The 24,682-nt window shown below is 38.0% G+C and overlaps 1 long non-coding RNA gene across 4 annotated transcripts in view; it reads right to left on the bottom strand.

Annotated features, from left to right (window-relative positions):
* Positions 1-24,682, bottom strand: part of LOC114008134 (uncharacterized) — a 300,116-nt gene that overhangs the window by 198,105 nt on the left and 77,329 nt on the right. For all 4 annotated transcript variants that reach the window (XR_003549695.1, XR_003549697.1, XR_003549698.1 and 1 more), the window contains exon 2: positions 13,492-13,533. This is a non-coding gene — a long non-coding RNA (uncharacterized LOC114008134). The remainder of the gene's footprint in view (positions 1-13,491; positions 13,534-24,682) is intronic.

The following is a 24,682-nucleotide window of genomic DNA, read 5'->3' as shown; positions in this document are numbered from 1 at the left end:
GATAAGTAAACCTTTTGACTCAAGAGATTATCCAGGAAGTGAATACATAAAAGAGGGTTGAGGACAGGGTTCATGGAGCATGTAACATTAAGAGAATAATAAGAATAATTTAACAAAAATGTAAATAAAAATTCAAATAAAACATATCAAACAAAATTACATTTTACTGATAAAAATATAAAGAGGTAGTATTGAGAATATTATGGGCAAAGAGGCCCTTGTAGAACTAAGTTGATATGAGAAGTAACTTTTCAACCTTAGTCTGGAGAAGAAAAGAAAGAAAGGAACAAAATTTCAGCCATCCATGAAATTAATTTCACTACCTTCCCTTGGCAGAAAGAGCAAGCTATAAAGGAAAGAGTTCAGGGATCCAGGAAGGTAAGAGCTCATTGGCCAAGCAACTGGGGAGATCCACTCAGAGGAGATGAGAAGGGTCCTAGAGAAACAAACAAGCAAACAAAAAACATTTGCAAGATTCTGTAAACAAAGAGAAATCACAGAAAAGATTGGAAACTGCAGATAAAAAACAAAGGTATCCCCAAGTCTCTCATAATTATCAGAAAAAGGGTCTAATCTCTGGTTGCAAGGTAGAGAAACAGTTTGCATGGGATTCTAACTTCTATAAAAATCTACTTTTTAGACTTAACATTGCATGTATTGGATATAGGGTATTTCATGTTTACTAAGCTCTTAAGAGTCTCATAAGAGTGCTTGCTCAAGATCTCAGATAATCACAGGAGACCTAGGACAGCCCAATATGTTTTCCAAAAAATACTCCATGAAACTACTGACTTGGAAGAATTTATTAAAAATTGTGAATGGCAAGTCATGCTACATAATAATTAAAATCACATAGAACTGGCCCATTTGAAATCATTTTCATTTATTTGCCTTAACCCTTAAACGAGCCCTGTGTGAAAGGTAGGGCTGGTATCATTAATATCTCCATTTCATGAGCGCGGAGCTTAAGGCTTAGAGAGATTAGACTCATTCAAGGTTGCTTGCAAAGGGAAAGAACTGGGACCAAAACCCAGGGCTGGCGGCTGCCTCTGCTGAGGAAGGCATGGAAGGAAGGGTAATGACTTTTAATTGAAATGTCTACCAAGAGTGCGATGAGCTAGTATGGGTAACGGCTGCCCCGACTCAGGCTGGGCCGGCATCAGGCCAAGATCAGCCTGTTTCCCCAGCATTCCTTCACTTGTTCAAGAGATCATGAAAATTAAATTGGGCTATAACCAGGCCTTAATTCCCCACCCTTGATGCGAGGAGCCATATTTGTCTCATTAGCCTAGGCCATAAACTCCAGCAGGAGGGAGAGGAGGCGGCAGAGGATCAAAGGGAGAAAAGAAAGAGAGAGCAGGAAGAAAGGGGAGGAAGGTAAGAGGGTACATGAAGGACAAGGACATCTTTCTCATTAGATTAGGAACGCTCTTCTCCCAGCATAATCATAATTACATTTTAAGCTTATGCAGCTCTAAACAATCATGTGTGCTCTCTCATTCAATCCTCATTACCTCCCTGGGAGCAAGCAAGGCAGAAAGGATCAACCACATTTTACCAGGGAGGAGATGAGGCTCTGAGAAATTGAAAAACTCACTCAATTGACCAATCCAGGGCCAATAAAACCTATGCTTTTTGATTCCTGCTCCATAAACAGCAGTCCATGGGACCAGCAGTTAGCATAATGGCTATGTAGCTGACCACGGTTCGAGTCCCAGATCTGGTGACTTAAACTCACACTGGGTACATATGCGTAAGTGCCCAGGATCCCGAGAAGAGAATGGCGGAGAAGGGACTGTGGCATGGCCATCCCCCCCCACACCAGGGTGGGGGGGGGAGGGTGACTTCTTGCTTTCTGTCTCTGGGGTGGGGGGGGTAGGGTGACTTCTTGCTTTCTGTCTCTCTCTCTCTCTTTCTGGAGAGTGCATGTGCCCTATAGTCAAAAAAAAAAAAAGAAAAGAAAAGAAAAAGAAAAAAGAACTCTAAAAAAAAAATAAAAATAAAAAATAAACAGCAGTCCATGTCAAAAATTCCCTGAGCAAGAAGAACAGGATGGAGCACTCTAACACTCTGAACACAATGGGCTGCCTCTCTTGTATCTTTCAACATACTGATTTAATGAGTGAGAATTTTTATTTCTACATGGCAGCTGCTTCTTGAATATTTAAGTTCTACTACAAACATTTAAAAAAATCCAATGAACTTTCCCTCTTCTTTATAATATTGGAATTTGGCTGAATCATGTATTGATGAAGCTAGTATGTCAAGAGTAGGAACTTGGAATTATTTTTGTGTAGTTTATAGAGATCTGTGCCATAATGATGTGTGTTAGAGAAATGTGATCTAAATCAAGCATATAAGTTTTGACTTCAAATTACATCTCTTGGATGCTTGCCTTCCATGTAAAAGAAATACAGCAACTGATGGTCTCCAAAGAAGAAAGGTCCCAAGAGAGTCAGAATAACAAACAGAAGAGCAATGAGGTGCTATACAATGATATGGGCTATCAGCTCAGGACACCTGAATTTGAATCTAGGTTGTGCCACTTACCATATAGTATAATACAGATAGAACAGTTATTAAGAGTGTAGATCTGGAAAGAAAATAAATACAGGTCCAAAGCCTGGTCTTAATACCTTAGAAAAATTATATTGAATCTCAAAAATGTAAATCTACCTGTAAAGTAGGGATAATCATACATGTCTTGCTGGATATATTCAATAAGTGATAACAATTATTACTAAACATCTATTCTTCTAAAGAAATACATGTATAATATATTTTAATTAAATGGCAAACTTTGCTATTTAAATGGGCCAGCTATACCATCTAAAGGATTTTCTAATTCAGCTATTGATTGGGGGCCAGCCTCTAATGGTTAAGGCAGCCATATCCCACATGACTGACCCTGCAGTTCCAGTCTCAGATGCGGCAGCGAGAGAAATGCACTGGACGTGTGTGTGCATGCTCAAACTCCTGAAAGGAAGGGAAGATGGAGGAGAAGGGATTGCAGCATGACCATTCCCCATTGGGAAAGAGGGGCTTTTGCTCTCACTCTCTCACACACATACTCTCTCTGTCTCTTTCTCCAGAGAACACATGCACTCTCTGACAAAATATTTTTTAAATATATTGACTGAACATCCTTATTCTCTTTATTATGTTAGTACTGGTGTTAATTTGAGAAGTACTTCCAAATTTGCCTACCCTAAAAATTAAGCATAGATTGTAATTTTGCTTAAATACACATAATATGAGTAAAATTCCACTTAATTGTGTTGAAAAACAATAGGACTTTGTCTATTTGAATAGGTTTTGAGAAACCCAGAAAAAAGATAAAAATATGACAAATGTCTTTCAAAGAAATAAAGAGTTTAGTTAAAAATTCTAATTGGAGGCAAAGCCTAAGCTTTCCATGCTTAAGTAGTTTCACTATATCCTTTGAAGGTAATATGGTATTTCCATTTTTATTTTTCTGTCTGTAATGGAGAGATTGGCTCGTGTGCATAATGTTGAATCTAAAAAGAAAAATCAGTTTGTCAACACATTGTCAAGTATACTTTTGAATCACCTTGGAAAAAAATTAAATCAATAATGAGGTGGTAGACAACTTCTATGGTTGGCAGAATTTTTATGTTTCTTCTACAGAAGTAAATGACCTTTGGATTGAAAAACTCTGAAGGCGCTGAGCTCAAAAGTTCCAATTCTTGGGACAATTATAAAGGGATTAAAAAGGCTACTACTCTAGCTCTTGTCACTTGAATCATTAAATGTAGTTCTCCATCAACTGAGCTAAAACTAGACTGTGAAAGCCAAGCCAGTGACTGTCCTTCAGAGATTTAGCTCAAATGTTTGCTACTGTTTCTGCCCCTGGGAGAATTATTTGGGGAGAAAAACATAAAGATTCTAGAATCAGAGTACCTGGATTAAAACTCCAGAGACTAGTCGCCAACATACATTAGATCCAATTCTAAGCACTTGGCATATATCATTGCAGTTACTCACCGATTGAGAGTGGGTTAGTTACAGAGGAAATAGATTCCTAACGAAAGGATGAGTTTGGCCCAGTTTCCTCTCTGTCTCATTCTTCCTTGACATATGACACCCTTCTGCCTTGAGATGACCTGTCAGATGCCAGCAGTATACTCATATTACCTAGCCTCCAAAATCATGCATCAAATAAGCTTCTATTGTTTATATGTTCCCTAGTCTATGATATACTGTTATAGTAAAACAAAATGGACTAAGACCTTCATCACAAAAACCCTGTCAAGTAGGCATTTGTATCAACCTCATTTTACAGTTGAGAATACTGGGGCATAGAAAAGTTCAGCAACTTACCAAAGGTCATGCAGAAATTGTTGGGACTGGAATTCAACATAGATAACCTGGCTTCATTCTCTTCTTCTCCCTCCCTTTCAGAGTCAACCACATCTCTGCTGTATGGCTTTGGGCAAGTTACTCCACCTTTCTATGCCTCATCAGCAGCATGGAGACAGTAATAGATCATTGGAGTACAACAAACTTACAGAGTCATTAAAATGGTTAACAAAGATTACTCCTAATTTTTTTTTAACCACAGTGCCCAGCACATGGTAATGCTCAACAAAGGCGACCTATTGATAATACTGTTTATTTTGTGAGGACAGTGATCACATGTTATTCATTCATCCATGTATGCTACCAAGCAAGTCATTTATCTTCTCTGAAATTTCAATCTTTCATCAGTGAAATGGGATAATACTATCAATGCCACAAAGATATTCTGGCATATAAAATATCCTGATGAACTAGTGGATTCTCTTGATGTAGTACCAAACAGAGTTCCACGTGCAAATAAATAGTGCAACAAAAACTTCTTGATCATGTGCCTCCTCCTCCTCCCTTGGAACCTGTGAGGGTAAATGAGACCATCACTAGGAAAAAGATTGTTAGGAGAGAGTTGCTTTATAAATCTAAGGGGTTACTATTAATGATCATCATCATAATAAATTGGATATTGGAGAAATCATAGTTCACCATGCATGGTTCCTTAAGGAAAGCCTATCAAGGCCTCTTACAATTATACAGTGGCAGCTGGTACCTGAGGCTTTGAATCCAAGGAAATAGGAAAAAGAAGACAGTGTATTATAGAAGTCAGAAAGGAAATCCCAAAGATAGTAAGAGTAACAGGGAGGTCTTGTGATCCCAGGATAGAAGGATCAACAGCAGGCCCAAGCCAAGCTACTCAACTTGAGTTCATCAGCAGGGAATCCTACCCAGCCTGCTGGGGCAGGGGGTTCCCTCTAGCCTATGTAGTGCACAAGCACACTGGGTAAAGTGGTCTACCACCTTACCTTCTTCTTCTTGTCAGTTCAACTTCCATCCTTGCTGGGAGCATTTAGGTTTGGTTATGCAAGAATCAAATACCTGAAAATAGGAGACACTAGAGGAAATCTTTCCCCATAACTCCTTTTGGCAGTAAAAGAAGAGAAAGTCTCCTCTGAATATCTGAACCCAAAATTCCTACTGTGGATTCTGTACTCCCACCCACCATAGATGAGAGAAATTGGCACAGAGCTACACATATTATAGAGCAGTGCAGGAGCACACAGCTACAGAAACATACTCTTAAGAAGTAGAAAGAAGTATGTCACCAGATAACTAAAAATCAAGAAATAGGAGAAAATCAGAAAATTCTTCCCCCCTCAAAACACCATAACTCCTCGCCAGCAACGAATAAGAGATCTTAGTAATGTCAGAAAAAGAATTCAGAATATCCATTGTAACAAAACTCAATGAGATGCAAGAAAAAACAGACAACCAATTCTAGGAGATGAGAAAATCCTTCATAACTTCAAGGGGGAACTCCATAACAGATAGAAACACTGAAAAAGAATCAAATAGAACTTCTAGAGATAAAGAAGATGATGCAGGAAACCAATACCTCTGCTGAAAATATCAACAGCAGATTTGACTATGCAGAAGACACAATCTTTGACCTTAAAGACAAAATATCTGATTTAGTACAAGCAACTAAGAAGAATAAAAATTTTAAATGAGGTCAATACATGGGAAATTCAATGCACCATTAAACAACTGAATATCAGTATAATAGGTATTCTAAAATGTGAAGAGACAGGTAAAGGCATAGAAAACATATTTCATAATATATTAAATTTAAAGAGGAATGAAGACATCCAAATCTAGGAGATACAAAGGACACCAAATAGATATAACATACAAAGATCTTCTCCAAGGTACATCATAGCCAAATTAGTAAAAATCAAAGATAAAGACAATATTATAAAAATGGCAAGAGAGAAATGCCAAGTTACTTACAAATGATACCCCATTAGACTAGCATCAGATCTCTCAACTGAAACAATGAATACCAGGCAAGAAAAAGGAGAGATAGTTAAAACTCTGAAAAAAGAACAATTTCAACCAAGAGTACTATACCCAACAGGATTATTCCTTCAAATGGGAAGAAAAAAATAAAATCATTCCCAGATAAACAAATACTGAAATAATTCACCAAAATGAAACCAGTTCTTCATGAAATACCTAAGGGACTACTACGCCAGGAAAGCTAAAGAAAGACAAAGCTAGAGAGAAGTAAGAGAACACAAAACAACTAGAAAAAAAGGATAAGTTTACACATATTGATAACAACATTGAAGGTCAGTACTAAATTTGCCATCCAAAAGGCTAAAGATGCAAATTCAACTAATTTACACACAAGCAAGTTTAAATACAAATTTACCAGTTATTTGATAGACAGTTGTCTCCACAGTCTTCAATTTATATATTTATTATAACTATTACTCATTGTATAAAACTAGATAATAGAGAAAAACTCCAAAATGTTATAAGGAGCTGAGTCTTTTTTGGAATAAATCTTACAAAGGCTAAAATCAAGAACCGGATCAAGGAGTGATAACCACAGACATTTTTCCAGATTATAAATTTATCTCTCACAGTCCTCTACATGGAAGTTACAAAGTCTTCTTTCATTGGCTATGTTAAGATTAGCTTTGTTAATTTATTAGATTATTTGTTGCCTGATTTTTAATCAACATGTTTTTCTTTAGAACTATATCTCACAGTAAGGAATATCGTAGACAATTTAACACATACTTGCAGAATATTCAATCACTAGAGATAGTTTCAAATGTTCACAACAGAATATGATGTTGAATGTTGAAGGTGGTGAATATGTTTACATCTTTAATTAATTATACACCATATACATGCTTTTAATGATCATTCTGTGCCCTAAAAAGATGTGTAATAATTATATATAAATCATACATTACAATAAATAAAGAGACAAAAAAAAAGTCAGAAAGGAATGGGAGCTGCCACTCAAGCAAGGTCCCTTCTTCCTTGCCTCCCATCGTCCCACTCTTCACATTTCTCATATCAGTTCCTTTCAGGTAGCAAAAACAGACCTATAGCTCTCACCCTCAATTTTAGAGGCCCAGGAACTCAAATATCCTCATACATGAGCTTATCAGATTCTTAGAAATGCTTTCCTATAGGAAAGTCTCAGAGTAACAAATTTGGAGGGCGTTTCCTTATGACAACATGATATGAAACTGCCTATTTAGGAGCCACATTTTAGTCCCAAAAGCAAAAGAGTGGCCCAGATTAGGGCAATGACATTGAGATAAAACCAGAACCATGCAGATCTAGACAGGAGTCCTATCTGCCCTGCTATATTTGAGGTGACAACCTCCCCAAGCCCTATTCCAGTAAAACAGAAATGTCTCAGAGGTGACTTACAAGGGTTAAAAAAGAAAGAGTCTATGACATGCCTAGCACAGTAACTGACACATAACAAAGCCCTCAGGTAATAATAGCAAATATCTCTGTTGTGATTTTGCTACTAACATTTTTATTTTGGTTATTCAAAAAATGGATAGCAAAGCCAGGCTAGTGTGAAGAAAAAGGAGCAGGTCGCTTTTTCAGATAAAGGACTTTCTCCATTTTTTTTTTTAAGAGAGATTTTTGCTTCACTCAGCAGTAAATCTTCTATATTCTTCCACTTTCTGTCAAAAGCCAGGGTTTTGTTGGTTTTTATGGCTGAATAGTACTCCATAGACTATATGTGCCGTAAGTCGCATGCACTCACCAGAGAGACAGAGAAACAGAAAGCAAGAAATCACCCCTCCCCAAGGGGGATGGCCATGCCACAATTCCTTCTCCTCTATTCCTCTCTTGGGATGTTGGGCATGCATGCACACTCACCCAGTGTGAGTATTAAGTCACTGGGCCTAGGACGCAAATCAAAGTAGACTATATTAGAGTCTAGCAAAGTAACCATTATGTCATTTGCTGGTTCCTCTCCAAATGTTTTATAATTTGGTCTCAAGTGAACTACAGATCAGTCACTAGCATCCTTAAGGGATTTACATTGGGCTGGAAAAACTGACTCAGTGACATAGACACTAGACACAAACATATCCATCTACAGATTCAGATATCCAATTCCAGTAACAGAAGCGCATCAGGTGTGTAGGAAACCAGACGAGTCATTGACCAAGACTTGATGAACATGAGATCATAGGGAATCAGAAAGTCCAGTGTGGTATTTATATAGGTGTATCAAAGCCAGATAGACTATTTCTCCCATGATAGAGTCCATCTCCTAATTGATCTGCCCACTTAATACTCATATCTTCCAAAATAATATATCCTTCTAGTGCACAGAGCTGAAGTCTTGCTCCTTTTCCACCAAAGTCTACATAGAACACTTTCTTATTTTCTTTTCTTTATTTTTTTAAGAGTTTTCGCTATAGGGCACATGTGCTTGACAGAGAGACAGAAAGCAAGAAATCACCACCGCCCTAGATGGGATGGCTATGCCATTTTGGGCATACACTCACATATGCCCAGTGTGAGTTTTAAGCTGCTGTGCCTAGGACTCAAACTGCAATCAACTAGGTGAGAATCAAGCAATGTAACCATCATGTCATTTCCCAGGAGGTCCCTCAGTAGAGTTGTTGTTCTTTGTTTGTTTGTTTAGTAAAGTTAATACATTTGTTCCACAAGCATGAGTAAGACAGACTGAGATTAAAAGACAGACAGTACTCCCAATGGGATCTTAACACCAAGATCCAGCCCTAGCATCAGCCAGTCCTAGATCATGAGCACATATGTTCGCATATGCAAGGATGTCTCCAAACTCATACCTAGAACCATCCTCTGTGTGTCAGCCCACAGAATGTTGTACATTATCACTTTCACCACCTGGCCACAGTAAAGGTTTTAAAATCCAACAGATGGGGATCTGAATCCCTGATCTATCACTCATGAACTATGTGACCTTACAAATGTCACTCACCTTTTCTGAACTATAATGTGCTAATCTATAAAATAGTGACAAGGATCTCTAATTCATGAACTGTTGAGGGGCCTATCAAGAATGTATACAAATACTTAGCACAATACCTGTGTGATTACTCTTAAAGTAGCTATTATTTTAATCATAATAACCCTACTCTTTCAATTTCTGCAATTCTGATGCTGAAGATAAATCCTAAACACACAGTTTCAGTTTACCACTATCTATGTCCACTCCCATGTTCATTCAATCACCCCAGTATAGAATCTCAGGTCCTAGGCCATGTCTGAAGACAGCTCAATTCATTGGTTCTTTGCTGATTTTTGGATACTTAATCTTCAAAGGGTAACCTCATTTCTTGGTTCTTGGGACATTGCACTGTAGCTGATTTATACAAGGAAAAGAATTCTGAAGACCCAGAAGGATGCACAGGTCTGAATATTTTTGCAAATAGCAAGCAGTGTCAGCTTCATAAAGTGTAGATATTTATATTTTTCTCCCCAAAGCATTTTCTTTTTCCCTAAGCCAGCCCTAGAAGACAATTTCTTCCCCTTGCTACTCTTAGTCAAGCAGCCAACATTAATGAGAGTGTTAGTGTGATCATTTACAGTGATGTCACATTTTACTTTGGGCTATTCATTTACTATAAAATCTTTGAATAAAATGTCCTGGAGAGAACTTTTCTCAGTGTCTTTGAACAATCATTTTTCTCTTCATTTCCAAGGTGTGGATGAGCTCTGTTCAATGAAAGAACACATTAACAACAACCTTTCTGTTCCCTCTAGGTTGCTCACAGGTTTTCCTATGTTTTTCATCTTTGCTGAGTTCCAAAACCCACCTTGTTGAATGATGTGAATACCACGTTTCTCATTTCAGCAAGGAGATGACTGGGTTGGAGTCCACAAAGATTAATAAAGAGAAAAAGAATCAACACTCAGAAAAGCCACTGATTGGAGGGGGGAAAGGTAGATCATGATAAAGATTAAGAAGGTGATTCGGAAAAAAAGGAAGATATAAAGTATCCCATTTTTATTTAGAATGATGAAAAACTACAATATAAACAGGGCAATGCAGACCTACTCCTTAATAACTATAGAGATAAGAAACATGGACTCAGAACGGAAAGTGTACCTAGCAACAAAATATAGGGTTATAGGCTTGGGATTCAGATCAGACAGAGAAAGAGATTGTTGATTTCAGGGCTGTGGGGAAATGGAGAAGGTCCTGCTTAAAGTAGTAACCAGTGTTGCTTATTTAGAATACAAGCTAGAGAATATTATCACGGCAGAGAAAAGAAGTCATCTCTTGTGAATTGTCTTGAATTATGGGGGGAGAGAGAGAAGTTCATGACGTATGACAGTTAGAATTGCAATTTCTAAGCAGAGCACCATGTCGGATATATCATTTACCATCTCTTGTCTCCGTCCTTCCAAAGCCACATTAAGGACAAATGCAAACCTTACTTCCCTGGTTTCTCCATTTTCACGTTGATTTGGAGAACATTTATTTCCCCTTTGCAACAGAATCATATTTTTCCGCTTTCAAAAGGTTTAGTTCATCACTAAATATTCAGGTCTAGGAAGCGATTTTCTTTTCTCTTTGTACATGATTTGTCTCTCTGTGGAACTGAGCTACTTTGGTTGAAAGCAAGAATCTATACAAATAAAGGGCACAGGTGAAGAGAGAGTGGGGGTGGATGAGTTGAGGGGAAGGTTTCTCAAGTTGTGATGAAAATTTGCACTTGAGTCTTCCCGTTTTAGCTGATTTTACAGGAAGGAAGAAACAATGCTCATCCGATCTGGTATCAGACCCTGCTGGCTGAGAAGATTCAAAAGGCAGGTTCAATTACCACGCAGTGTACTCCTACTTCTTTTTTTCTGCTGAAAGCATTATGCATATGTGCAGATTCTCATGGTTGCTGTTTTAAAACTGAGTCTCCATGCCATCCTTACTGCATTTCAGGGAGAAATAAAATGATATCATGTAGTACATACACTCCCAACCTCATAGATTGAATGAATTTTAGAATTGGAAGGCATCATACTCATTTATCTGGTAGCTGGAGAAGCTGAGAGGCCTCAGGAGGTCACTGTCTTGGTCAAGAAAAGATAGTCTCACAGGTGTCACATGGACATTCATCAGTTCTCTTTAGCACTTGGAAATTCTGTTTCCTGCACCTAGATGAGAATCTCCCACTTAGCACCAGAGCTTTACAAAGGCTGAATGGATCCCAAGGTCTAACTGCCCAAGAAGTACCATGATATGTTCCCTCATCACAGCCTTATAACCTCCCTGAGGCACTGCAAGGGTACAGGAGACAGACCCAGCTGCCCTCACAAACCTAAGCTGCAGTCCACTGGTAGTTCTGGGGAAATGGCTTCTCACCTGTTCCAATCATCCTGCATCCCATTCTAAGGCACTAGTCATTTCCTTCTCCCCTCCCTATAATTCGCCCAATAGGCTGAGGCTTTTCAAAACAAAAACCAGCAATGTCTGTTGTCTTCAAATAACTTCTGCTTTCAACTCTGCAACTAAAGCTCTGGAGAAAAGAGATTACAAAACACAAATTAATATCTCGACAAATTATTCTGTCACACTTGCCTGGTATACTCCTGCCCCTGGGGTCTTGTTTATGCTATGCCTTCTTCCCCTTTCCACCAAGCTGTTTAAGGTTGCCATTCTCAAGTCCCCTTGGCCAAGACAGCCCTCCTGCCCTCACTGCAGAATCCCAAAGGCATTCCTTATCTCTGCCATTGGCTTCAGCATTTCATGTCTCAGTTTTCTGTGACTTTTTTCTCCAATTAGATTGTTAGTTCTCCAGGTGCTGGTGCTGCATCTTTGGCTCTTTTAGTTTAGTTTAGTCTTGGGTTTGTTTTTTTTTTCCCCAGATTACTAATAGGGTAGCAGTCGTGTGGCTCTGGTGAGGTTCGGGTTTGAATCCTGAGCAAGTCATTTTGTCTCTCTAAGAGATCATAATAATCTCACAATGTGACTGGTAGTATTTTCTCTTGAAAGCTTTATTACAGTTTTATTTTTCTCTTTTGATTATATAGATGATATATTCTCATCATAAATAACTTGAAAATCATGTGAGGAGAAAGAAAGAGACAGTGATAGGGAAAGCAAGAAACAATCCCTCAGTGGGGTGATGGTCATGCCACAATCCCTTCTCCTGATAGGGAAACCGAAAAATAATCCCTCAGTGGGGTGATGGTCTTGCCACAATCCCTTCTCCTCCGCTATTCTCCTGGGATCTTGGGCACTCATGCACGCACGTATAGCGTTTCAAGTCACTGGGTCCGGGACTCAAACCATGGTTGGCCATGTGGGAGTCCAGTGACATAAACTATGCCATTTGCTGGCCCCACATGTGTATTATTTTTAAGTAAAGAATATTAAAGCTCATATGCAAAAATATCAGTTATCAGTTGTATAAAAAAACAGTTAATCTGAACTTCAAATAAAATAATCTTAAAAGAATGAATAAATAGTGTTTCCCATAGAATGTGGGGAATATAGTAAAGTCAGGGACGTCCCCTGACCATGCTCCTGTCTCTAGACAGGAATGTGGGGAATATAGTAAAGTCAGGGTCGTCCCCTGACCATGCTCCTGTCTCTAGACAGAACTTCACTGAACACAGTCCATGTAAATGTCCCAAAAGACCAAAACATGTGGCATAAAGAACAAATGCACATTCTAACTAGAAATTCAATACCCAACACTAAGATCAGATTTCTTCAGCCTAAGGCAGCTTTCAGACATAGTATGTGTTCTCAGTTTACCAGCTGGGAGCATTGAAAGTGGTGAACAGAACTGTGCACTGTGGGTAAATGTGTACTAAAGTTAAAACGAACTAGACCAGACAGGTATCATCTCTGAAGATCTCATAGAAAAAACTTCAGCCTATAGAACCCAGTAAGGAAACTTAGCTTTCTTATCTTAAATCATTTTGGTTTTCATTAAAGACTGTTTCCTCTAGGTCTACCCCTATTAGGGAGAGAACAAGAATTGGGTCAGCTTCCCAGCCTCTATCTCCCTCACTCCCTCCCTCTCCTTTTCTGTCTCTGTCTCTCTCTCTCACATACACACACACACATACTCTTTTAGGCCTAATCATTTTGATTTTTCTTCCTCCCAAGGCCTTTGAATATTCCCCACTTACCTCCTTCTGAGAGTTGAACTTGAACTCCTGCCTTCAATTGAACTGAATAAGACAAAAATTTTACAACCTATGTCACTCCCTGTTAAATATGAGCCATAGACACACTTTATCTATTAGTAATGAAATTAAAATACAGGTTAGGCCCAGCCAGGGTAGTACTATCAGTATACATGCTGCTGGGGCCATATGGGAAGGTTCCAGGTTCACATCCCCAGGTTTTCCTGAACCTGCTGGGTTCCAGTGGGTGCACAGGTATTCCTGGCTGCAGAACTAGGGGAGGGTTACAATGCTCACTCTCTCTTTCATTCATGTAAGAAATAAATCAATTAAAAATAAAAATCTTGGTGCCGGCAGGTGGTTTGTTGATAAAAGGTGCAGGCCTCCCACTGGCAGGCCGCAGTTAAAGTTCAGACCTAGCAGCTCTCTCTCTCTCTCTGGTCAAAATTTAAAAGTTGATGGTAATAAATAAATATTTAAAAAATATATTAATGTTAGAAAATTGAAAGTGTCATCTTCATTTAAAAATCAAATCCAGACCTATAAGAAGTTTTTTTATGGTAAGCAAATGGTGATAGTGGGATTTTTCTAGTGATATGACATTATTCCCCTGTCCAGGCAGTGGTAAAAGCATCACACAATTTCTTTGCGAGTACTTCATAGAGTCTGGAGTCTATGTGAGTTAGAACAATCCATCATTGTGCATTTATGGGATCAAAAGTACAACTGATAGATTACAAATGTTTTTCTGTCAACACATCAGTTAGAATATGATATCTGCGACAACATAAAACCATCTTGCTGTCCTTTTTGTAGACATGTGGGTTGTGACTACCTCCTAGCAGGTGTGTGTTTGCAATAGAGACACTGGTCAACCAGATGGCCATGACTGACTGGTAGTGCAGCTCCTCTCATGAAATAGTACTAATGTCCAGGACTAGGACTATGAATTTTTCATGCTGCTTGTTTTCTCTTATTTTTACTGACATTCATTACTATTTGAAATAAGATTGCTTAATTCTTATGTTACATCTGTCTATCTTACTAGATGGCAAAACAGGAGCTCAGTCTGGCTCATCACTGAGATGAATTCCCCCATCTTCTAGTTTCTGCCGATATCCCACCTTTTCAATGAGAAATATACCAAACAGAAAAGCTCCCACATACACTGCTCCTGGCATTCCCAAGTCTCTTTCTCTTGTTCTACTTTCTCCTTTTATTTTCATAGCTCTGTCATCTTAAATGATAAATAATTTAACTACATATGACAAATACCATTTATTGACAATTTTCCCTTCTGAGAATGGAGGATCCCTAGGAACTGAAATTCTTATTTGTGTCCTAAGGATAGAAGAATAACTTGTACATAGAAGGTGCTCAGAAAATATTTATTCAATTAATAAGAATTCATTTTATCACTTGTTCCTGTAAGGTGCCTAGCATATCATAGTTGCTCAGTAAACATTTATAACATTTGTTACTATGACAATAAAGACTTTATGGACTTCTGCATCTTTTTATTTTCCAATTACCAAACGGCACGCGCATTTACCAGAGAAAGCCAGAGAAAAGGAGAGAGTACCCCCTAATGTGGCATGGTTATGCCACAATCTCTTCTTCTCTGTTTCACCATCCTGTCAAGAATTTGTATACATAGGCGTTCAGTGTTTTTTTCAAGCTATCAGGCTCATTACCAAATGGCATGTGCATTTACCAGAGAAAAGGAGAGAGTACCCCCTAATGTGGCATGGTTATGCCACAATCCCTTCTTCTCTGTTTCACCATCCTGTCAAGATTTTGTATACATAGGTGTTCAGTGTTTTTTTCAAGCTATCAGGCTCAGGATTCAAATCCATGGCCAACCATTCATCTTCTTTAACCACTAGGGTATGGGACTGGCACAAGAGACTTTACATTTTCTATGGAAGTCCTTAAGTTTAGGAATGTTTCTCCAATATCCAAGCACTCACCCTTCTAAATGCCTTTCATTCACTGTTAATAGCATAACTAGAGACATAGGAACTAAATAAATGTTTGACAAATTAATTAATCACTTAATAATTAACTTAACTGATTGTACTCAAAGATGATTAAACAATGACTAATGCCCATATCTGATACTCTTTTCTGACTTCCTATTTTTCCAACATCATCACCACTAACCTGTTCATTTTACACTTCAACTCAACAAACCTTTCCTAAATACTCACTGTATTTCAGTCTCTATGCTAGACACTAAAGGAAACAATAAACAGCAATACTACTAAGTATTCATTGAGCATTTACTTAGTGCCAAGTACCATGCTAAGTACTCCAGATGCATGATCCCATTTAATCCTCATAATAACAAGAGATAGGAATTACTGTTATGTTCATGTTCATTTTCCAGACATGGAAATGTAAACCAGGGCCAACCTGTGACAGGGTGGTTAAGGTGGCTGAATCCAACGTGACAGAATACACAATTCAAGTCCCAGACCCAATGGCTTGAAAAACACATTAGGTATATGTACATCCATACCCCAAATTATGACAGGTTGGAGAAGTGGGGGAGAAGGGACTTTACGTGGCCATCCTCCCTGGAAGGGTGCTTTCTCACTTTCCGGCCATCCTCCCTAGAAGGGTGCTTTCTCACTTTCTTTATCCCCACCCCTGCAGGCACACACACATGCCCTCTGGTAGAGGAAGGAAGGAAAGAAAAGGAAAGGAGAGGAGAGGAGAGGAGAGAGAGAGAGAAGGAAGGAAGAAAAGAAGGAAGGATGGGAGGGAGGTAAGGAAGGAAGGAAGGACGGGAGGGAGGGAACAGAGAGGAAAGGAGAGGGGAGGAAAGGGGAAAGAGAGAGAGAGAAGGAAGGAACAAAAGAAGGAAGGACGGGAGGGAGGTAAGGAAGGAAGGAAGGAAGGAAGGAAGGGAAGGGAAGGGAAGGAAAGAAGGAGGAAAGAAAGAAAGAAAGAAAGAAAGAAAGAAAGAAAGAGAGAAAGAAAGAGAGAAAGAAAGAGAGAAAGAAAGAGAGAAAGAAAGAGAGAAAGGAAAAGGAAAGGAAAGATACATAAGCCTTGAGAGGTAACTTTGTCTAAAGACAGCAGACAGTAAGCCAGGACCGTAAGTAGGCAACGCTCAGACTCATCCAGACAGTTTTACCCTAGCGCCTACATTTTTAAGCTCAAAAACAACCTAAAGATGAAGAATAATCAGAAGTATTTTCTCAAAGGAAATAGTGTGCATTTGGTGACAAAAAAACATTTTCTAAAAGTTCTAAATCACTCATCTTTTGAGTCTCCACTTCCCAGCATAGAAAATAGTATACAATGAGTAACAGAAACATTTTTGTTAAAAATAATAATAATAAAAGATGCTAAGCTTTTTTTAAAAAGGGTAGAACTATATGAAGGACATAGTTTTGATTAAAGGAAGCTGAGAACAATCTAGGAAAATCAAAATCTCTGAATTAACCTGAAAGAATACATGAGATTCTAAAAAAGAAGAGACATTCTTAGGAAAGGATGTATTAGTTATGTATTGCTGTATAACAAATTAGTTCAGAAGTTAGAAAGTTAAAATAAACATATACTATCTTTCCAGTGTCCGTGGGCCTGGTATTCAGGTATAAACTTGCTGGACTGCTTTAAATTGGCAACTCACACAAGGTGTCAGTCAAGATCCTGGTTGGGACTGCAGTCATTTGAAGGTTTGACTGACAAGAACATCCTCCTTCCAGATGGTTCTCATTGCTGAAAAGTTGGCAAAAATTTGAGGTGAATGTCTTTCTATAGAACACTTGAGTGTCCTGACATCATGGCGACTAGCTTTCCCAGCATAACGAATCAAAAAGAGAAAAAGAGAAGCCAGATAGATGCTCTCTATTAAAGAACCTAGTCTTGGAAGTCACATAGCATCTCTTCCATCACAGTCTATTTGTTAGACAGAAGTCACTAAGCCTGATTTACATTCAAGGGAGGGAAATTGGGCGCCATCTTTTGAAATAAGCAGTATCAAGAATTTGCAGACCTATTTCTAAAACACCATAGAGGCAGCCTGTGAGAAAGTGCAGGGCATGTTCTGGAGTGACTTGCTGTCCAACGTTCCAGTTAATGAACATCTATAACCTGGTGACCTCTCAATTTTCACTATTTTCATATCACCCCATCTATTTCTTATACTTTGATCTTTTAATCTTAGTCATATTACAGGCAGAATTTCTTACTCAATTCATCCATTTCTCCATTTTATTTAAAAGTAATTCTATTCCATGTTTACCACTAGAAATACAAAAAAACAAACTTTTTAAATATATGTCTCTTGTCAAAGAATTTATAACCTGTTTCATAAATTATGTATTGGGTCCATCATAGACATTATTCTAAGGCCCATAATAATAGAGTTATGCACAAAATACTGTAGTAACATACAGGAGACTAATTGTCCTCATGGAAAGGATCTTGTTTGCTCAGTTATGGAGTCTAGAACTCATGTTTTATGCGACAAAGTGTATTAAGTTGTGTGTACCTATGTTTTAGAAAGACAGCTTTGATAGCAGTAGAGAAGATGGAACTGGTATAGGCTATGTTAACCATGGTATGTGGAATGAAGAGGACGAAAAACACATGGAAAATCTTCATTGAGAAGAATTAACAGAACCTGATGATTAATTGCATAGGCAGAAAAAAATACTGAAAATAACTTATAGGTTTCTGGAAAGGCATATGATGGCCTCATTAACCAAGACAGAAAATGTAGGAACACCCTCAGATGTTTTATGAGAAGAGAATACAATTAACTTAGTTTCAAATGTCTTGAGTTTGAATTCACTTCAGTCCAAGTTGTAGGATCTATCACATAGTCAGTTGGAAATAGGCAACTGAAATTCCAGAAGGGAAGTCTCAACTGGAAAAACACATTTTGGAATACTGGTATTCCCATGCTGGTTAATCATATAGCATTGAGTTGTCAGAAAAGTCATAACGTATTTTTCTGTTTTTCTTTTTTTTTTTTTTTTAAGTTTTTGCCATAGAGCATGTGCACTTTCTGGAAAAAGAGAGACAGAGACAGTGAGAGGGATTAACACAGTTCATTTTTAAAATTATTTTATTTATTATCATTCTTTTTCTTTAATTTAATCAAACGCGTCGGCGCACACACACACACACACACACCCACACACACAGAGCTAAGTTTCAAGACACTGAGTCTGGGAGTCCAACCACAACTGGTCACATAGGAGTCCAGTGACATAACTTCTATGCCATCTGCTGGCCCCATCTATGTTTTCCTATGCAAAAATGAGTCATGATTTTCCCTATGACACAATATTAAAGGCAGTCACCTAAAGCATTTGTAAAAATAGAAAAGGCAGCCAAGAACAGGCCTTCAGGGTATACCAATAGATAAAGGCTGGTGAAGGACAAGATGGCAGGGGGAAAAAAAAAATGAGAAGGAGAAGCCAAAAAAGGAAGAAGAGAGTTTTTTTTTTTCAAGGAAAGATGATCACAAGAAACAACAAAAATCAAGTTAGAGACAGGCTGCAAATTAAATTTCTCCTTTATCAATTAGAAGGTTATTAATCACCTAAGCAGTTTCAGTAAAGTGGGATAGAACCCTGCTGCAGTAAATTGAGGGGCAGAAATGAGAAGAAGGAATGAACACAGAGTAGATTATACTCGCCACAAGTTTGAAAGTGAAGAGGCAGTGAAGAGATGGTTATTTTTATAAGAAAGGGAAGGGAAACAGACTCTCTATCATTCCGTTTTCATAGCACTACAACATATTTCCTGGATTTTACTCTCGACCTAATTTCAACAAAGAAAACAAATAAAGAGTTCTCATTCTCCCTTTGATTTTGAAACTACTTCCACCAGAGCACATCAGAAAAGAGGAAGCTGCCTGAAACTCCAAGGAGAAGATCTAGAACAAGCATGGCATATCAACATCAAGACAGAAAGCTAGTGGCTCAAGAAAATCTGGACTGACCATCTGGTTTATTATATGGATGGACCAAATTGCCTTTCGATTCTCAAAGGGATAGCTGGTTAAGTATTTATAACATTTTTCAATATAAACAAAGATTTATCTTTTTAAAAAGAGGAAAGAATATGTTTATTTGATCTATGGAAACCTTCTCTTCATGACACAGCAGAAGCCCATGGATATAAAAATCTTATAGTCATATTTTTTTTCAGAGCAATGTTTTCATCATTTATTATGACATACCTAAGAAGAATCAGAATCAAAACATAAATTTCCACATTGGCAGACCAAAGGACAAAACTTGGAGCTCTAAAAGGCAGAGGAAGACCATTGAATAGCTCTGTAATTAGCTCTCTGGTGGGTAAATCTGGGCATTTTAGAAGCACTTCACCAATCAATCTCAGTTATCAAAAAGAACATAGATACAGAAGGAAATTCTAAATATAAGACCCAGTATAAACAGGCCTTACCAAAAAACAATTATTTTTTCTCCCTTAGTGAAAATAATATGAAAATGTGCAAGAAACATGAAAAAGAAAGAGGTATGCTATTGCTAATTCTAATATTTCAGCATAGTAATTGTTATATTTGGGTGCTTTTTGATAACAATGGAAACAACAACTAAATTGATTATATTTCCTTATTCCACAACTATTTACCAAGCATATATTCTTGTGCCTGTCTATTTTAGGTGATGACAAACCAAATAAACCCTTTCTTACCCTTGCTTGCCTCACAAATTCAAAAGAGAAAGCAGACATTGAACAACTGAATACATAATTATTCGACTACAACTGGGATTGATGACATGAAAAAGAAACATAAGGTATTAAGAAAGCACACAATAGAATCTTGATTGCCTGCTAAAGTTTTGTTACCTAAATATCCTTAAAGTCTCTGTCTTTCTAAGGGACTTGTTTCCTTTACCATGTGAATAAAACAAGGCAACCTCCTTTCTTTGTTTAACTATACAAATCCTTTCCCTTCATGAATATTCCAAAGAAGTTCTGGGGCAGGTGTTCACAAGTCATGGTTGTCTCCTATCAGTCCAAGTTTCATCTAAATTACCTTAAGCCTCTTTTTCAGTATTTCTTATGCAGTTCCTATTCACTCTGATTGACTCCCTCATAATCATAAGAGGGACCCTTTATTCTCCTAGGCAGCCTTTATGTGTGGTTAAGTGTTAGTCAGTCATTAATATAGCTCTATTCAGTATGGGGAGGGGGTTAGACCTACAGTGCAGTGGTCAAGTGCCATGCAGAGGGAACCAGATCACACATGGCAGACCAGGGCTTTTGATCCCAACCCTGGCTTTCAGAACAATTCAAGTATGAGCACGTATGCCCAAGATCCTGGTGGGATGGAGAAATGGAGGGAAAAGTGATTGCAGCATGACCAGTCACCAGTGGGAGATGTGTTCATTCTTTCTCTCATGCATGCACATGGCCTCTGGCAAAAAAAGAAAAAAAAGAAAAAACAGTAGAAAGAATAGGTCAGGACTAGCAGTGTAATGGCTATGTCGCTGGACTCCCATGTAGTTGACCGCGGTTCAAGTCCCAGACCCGGCGACTTAAATTCACGCCAGGCACGTGTGCGTGCATGCCCAAGATCCCGCTGAGAGGAGAATGGAGAAGGGATTGCGGTGTGGCCATCCCCCCAGGGGGTGATTTCTTGCTTTCTGTCTCTCCGTCTCTCTCTCTGTCTTTCTGGTGAGCGCAGGCGCCCTATAGCAAAAACCTCTCAAAAAATAAAAAAGAAAGAAAGAAAGAATAGGTCAAGGAAGAGTGATAGAAAGATGAATAGCGGAAGAAAATTAAAACAGGAAGTATTGGATATCAAACATCACAGCATCAGCCACCTCTACACACACCTTATCAGAAGGAATCCCCTACTGGGATCCTCCTCCCTTGTGAGACTCTTATCTCCTGTCCTCTTCCTAGGTCTGCATTTAGTCAGAACCAAGCCTCTCCATTTCCTCTCTTCAAATGTCCAGGTTCTTTATAAACTACAGGTCAGGCATGCACTCTGCGAAGCCAAAGATGCGTGTACAACAGAACAACTTCTAACATTCACACCATTATGCAAAAAAGTTTAATTTCCTTAAACTACACTTCCTCGTCACATCATCACACATCATCTTGACTTTCATAGCAGAAGTTTCATTAAAATGTCTTTGAGCCAAAAGATTGGGTTTCTTTTTGAGAATAATTCCTTGAGACCCCGAGAATGCAGAAGTGGCTCCAGTCATTTTCCTTTTAATAGCAATTTTTCTTTTCGGCTATAGCAATTTGTCAGTGAGGGGGGGAGGGGGGAAATGAGCTCTTAGTAGGCTGAAGAATGGTACGATCAGATTGTAGATTTACAAGGTCATTCTGTTCTAAACCCTGGGCTAAATTAAGGCATAAAAATCCCCAGCTACTATGTTATATTTCTTTGTAAAAACAAAAGGAAGCAATCTAAATGTCCAACAATAAAAAAATAGTTAAATTAGTTATAGTAAAAAAATAATAATAATTGATGGAGTATTAATTAGCCACTAAAATGGTGTTCATTTGGACTTTGGGGAATAAATGAAAAATACATAAGTTATAATATTAAGTCAAACAATGTAAAATTCTGAATTTAACATATGACAATATCACATACTCAGAATGCATGTGGTTGTAGGTCGTGATGAAATGGAAAAGTAACTAGTGCAACTGACTCAAGATCCATCACAGAGAAACTAAATAAGAGAAGGAACTATCTGAATACTCTGAGAGCCCCCTGAAAAGGCTGAAGGATGTATTAGGTTGTTGGGACAGTCATGATGTGTTTTTCTATGCAAATATGCATCATGACTTTCCAGACAATCCAATAGTAACTTCAGGAAAGAAGGGGCCAGCAGGACAGTACCATGTTGGGCCAGAAACTCCAGTTATGGCAGATGTTGAGTTGAAAGATAGTTTTTACATTCTGTTCCTGCTTCTCCCCAGAATTCTTTTGACAGAATCATGGCTGTCCCATTACCCCTGTGAGATAAAAATCTTAGCATCAGCACAATATCAGGGAAGACCCAAAGCCCTGTTGGGGTGAAGAGCCAAGGAAAAAAAAAACTGAATATTGATTAGCAGCCTTCCCTGCTCTTACAAAAGGACTGTGATTTAAGTCCTTGGCAACGGTTTTCAAACTGTTTCATTTTTATCCACAGTAAGGAATATTTTTTTTCCTAGTACACGTCTTTTTTCTGTATGCATATATAGAGCTGAAAATTTTCACTATACAATACTTACATTTATGAACTGTGTTGTACTTTGATGTTTTCTATTCTATTCTATTGCATTTCTTTAAAATAGTTACTGCATCCCACTAAACATCTAACTTCAAACCTCCTGATTTAATGAAATTATCTCTTCCCAGTGCTATTTCTGCCAAATACTTTAAGGGAGAATCCCTCACCAGAGATGTTCCATGATAGTGATGGCATAAAAGAACATACGAGTTCATCTCCCACTCTCTGCCTGTATTCACCAGGAGGAACATAACATACAGCTTAAGTATTGATCTGCTTCTTGATATACATTAGCTGATATTTCAAAGAAAACATGAGCTCATGAACTAGAACAATACACATCCAAGGTGGACAATTGTCATTTCTTTTCTATTATGTCAAATAGAGAGAGTTAGCAAGAGGGAGAGATAGGCACTTCCCAAGGTGGTCTGATCAGTCTACATCTTTTTTCCTTAGATTCTCCACCATATAAGGATTCTGGGTACACGTGTGCACACCCAGCATATAAGCCACCAGGACTGGGACTGGAACTAATTAGCCATGTGGAATCCAGCTTCCTCTGCACAGTGCTTAACTGCTGTGCTACAGTGCTGCCTGACAGTGATCATTAAAAAATAAAAAGAAAAATAAAGAAAAGAAAAGAAAAGAAACCATATGCCATGGGAAGACAACTATAGGAATAGACAAATACATGTTTAAATTTAAAAATAGTCTTAAAATGTAAAGGAAGATATTAAGTGTAGCATTAATAAGAATTCAGAAAAAAAGAATCAAAAGAAATATTAAGTATGAAAAAATATAACCATGAAAGTAAAAAATAAAAAAGATGTAATAAATACAAAGGCTTCAAGATGATACCAAGGAAAGGTAATGACCTAGAAGATGTAAAAGAAAAGCTAAGCAATAAGGAAATGAGAACCAGAATCACTAACATTCAGGCAAGAGAAATTCTAGAAAGATAAGGAAAAAATAAGGAAAGAAACATATGAAGAAATAAGGAATGTAAAACCACCCAAATTTTTAAAATAAAGAAACAGGTTTAACTTAAAGGCTTCATAGGATGCCAAACGGAATAGATACGGAAAAAAAAAAAAAAATCACTCCCCATTAAAATAAATTGTAGATGATCAAAGACAAAAAAAATTAATAACTTTTTGTTTATTTGCTTGCTTTTAAATCTTAAAGGAAAGAGCTACAAATCATCCACAAAAGAAAGGAATCATACTTTTAAAGAGAAATACTGGATGCAGGAAGTCAGTTATTATTTTTGCATCATGCGAGAAAAAGGCTTTGACTAAGCTTCATCTAGCCAAAATATCATGTAAAGGTGAGAGTTTAACAGGTAGTTTTATGAACTATATAATACAACAACTGATGGAACAGGAGGGGAAGATAAATTGGGGGGGAAGATTTGGAAGATTTTAATGCCCTCCTCTCAAAAGCTAGTAGATCAAAAAGTGGTCAGATAAACAAAAAGTGTAAATAACACAATTTAAAAACCTATTTTTAGATCTAGAGCGTTCTTTTCGCACTATAACAAATACTTTTTCAAGTATTTACACATTTATATGGATTTACTACAGACTGGGACACAAAGTAAACATTTTTCAATAAAAGGCTCTTTTAAAATTCACAGTGGACCAGCCCGTGGTGGGGTAGTGAAGGTGACTGAATCCCACATGGCTGACTGCACAATTCCAGTCCCAGACTCTGCGATTTGAAAAGCTGACTGGGCATGAGCCCAAATCCCAAAAGGAGTGAGAAAGGAGGGAAAGGGAATTACAGCAGGATCATTCCCCCTGGGGTTGGGGAGAGTGCTTTACCACTTTACTTCTCTCTCTCCGCCCTCCCTCTCTCCCACTCGCTTTCTCTTGCTCTCTTCAGTGAGCACATACATCCTCTGGCAAAATTTTAAAAAACAAAACTTTATGCAAAGTGCATAAAATACGTGTTATGAA

Source organism: Tupaia chinensis, unplaced genomic scaffold (assembly GCF_000334495.1).
Source record: "Tupaia chinensis unplaced genomic scaffold, TupChi_1.0 Scaffold000291_1, whole genome shotgun sequence".
In the NCBI taxonomy this organism is placed as follows: Eukaryota; Metazoa; Chordata; class Mammalia; order Scandentia; family Tupaiidae; genus Tupaia; species Tupaia belangeri.
The sequence above is the reverse complement of the archived record's forward strand: the minus strand, read 5'-3'. Positions and strand labels throughout refer to the sequence as shown.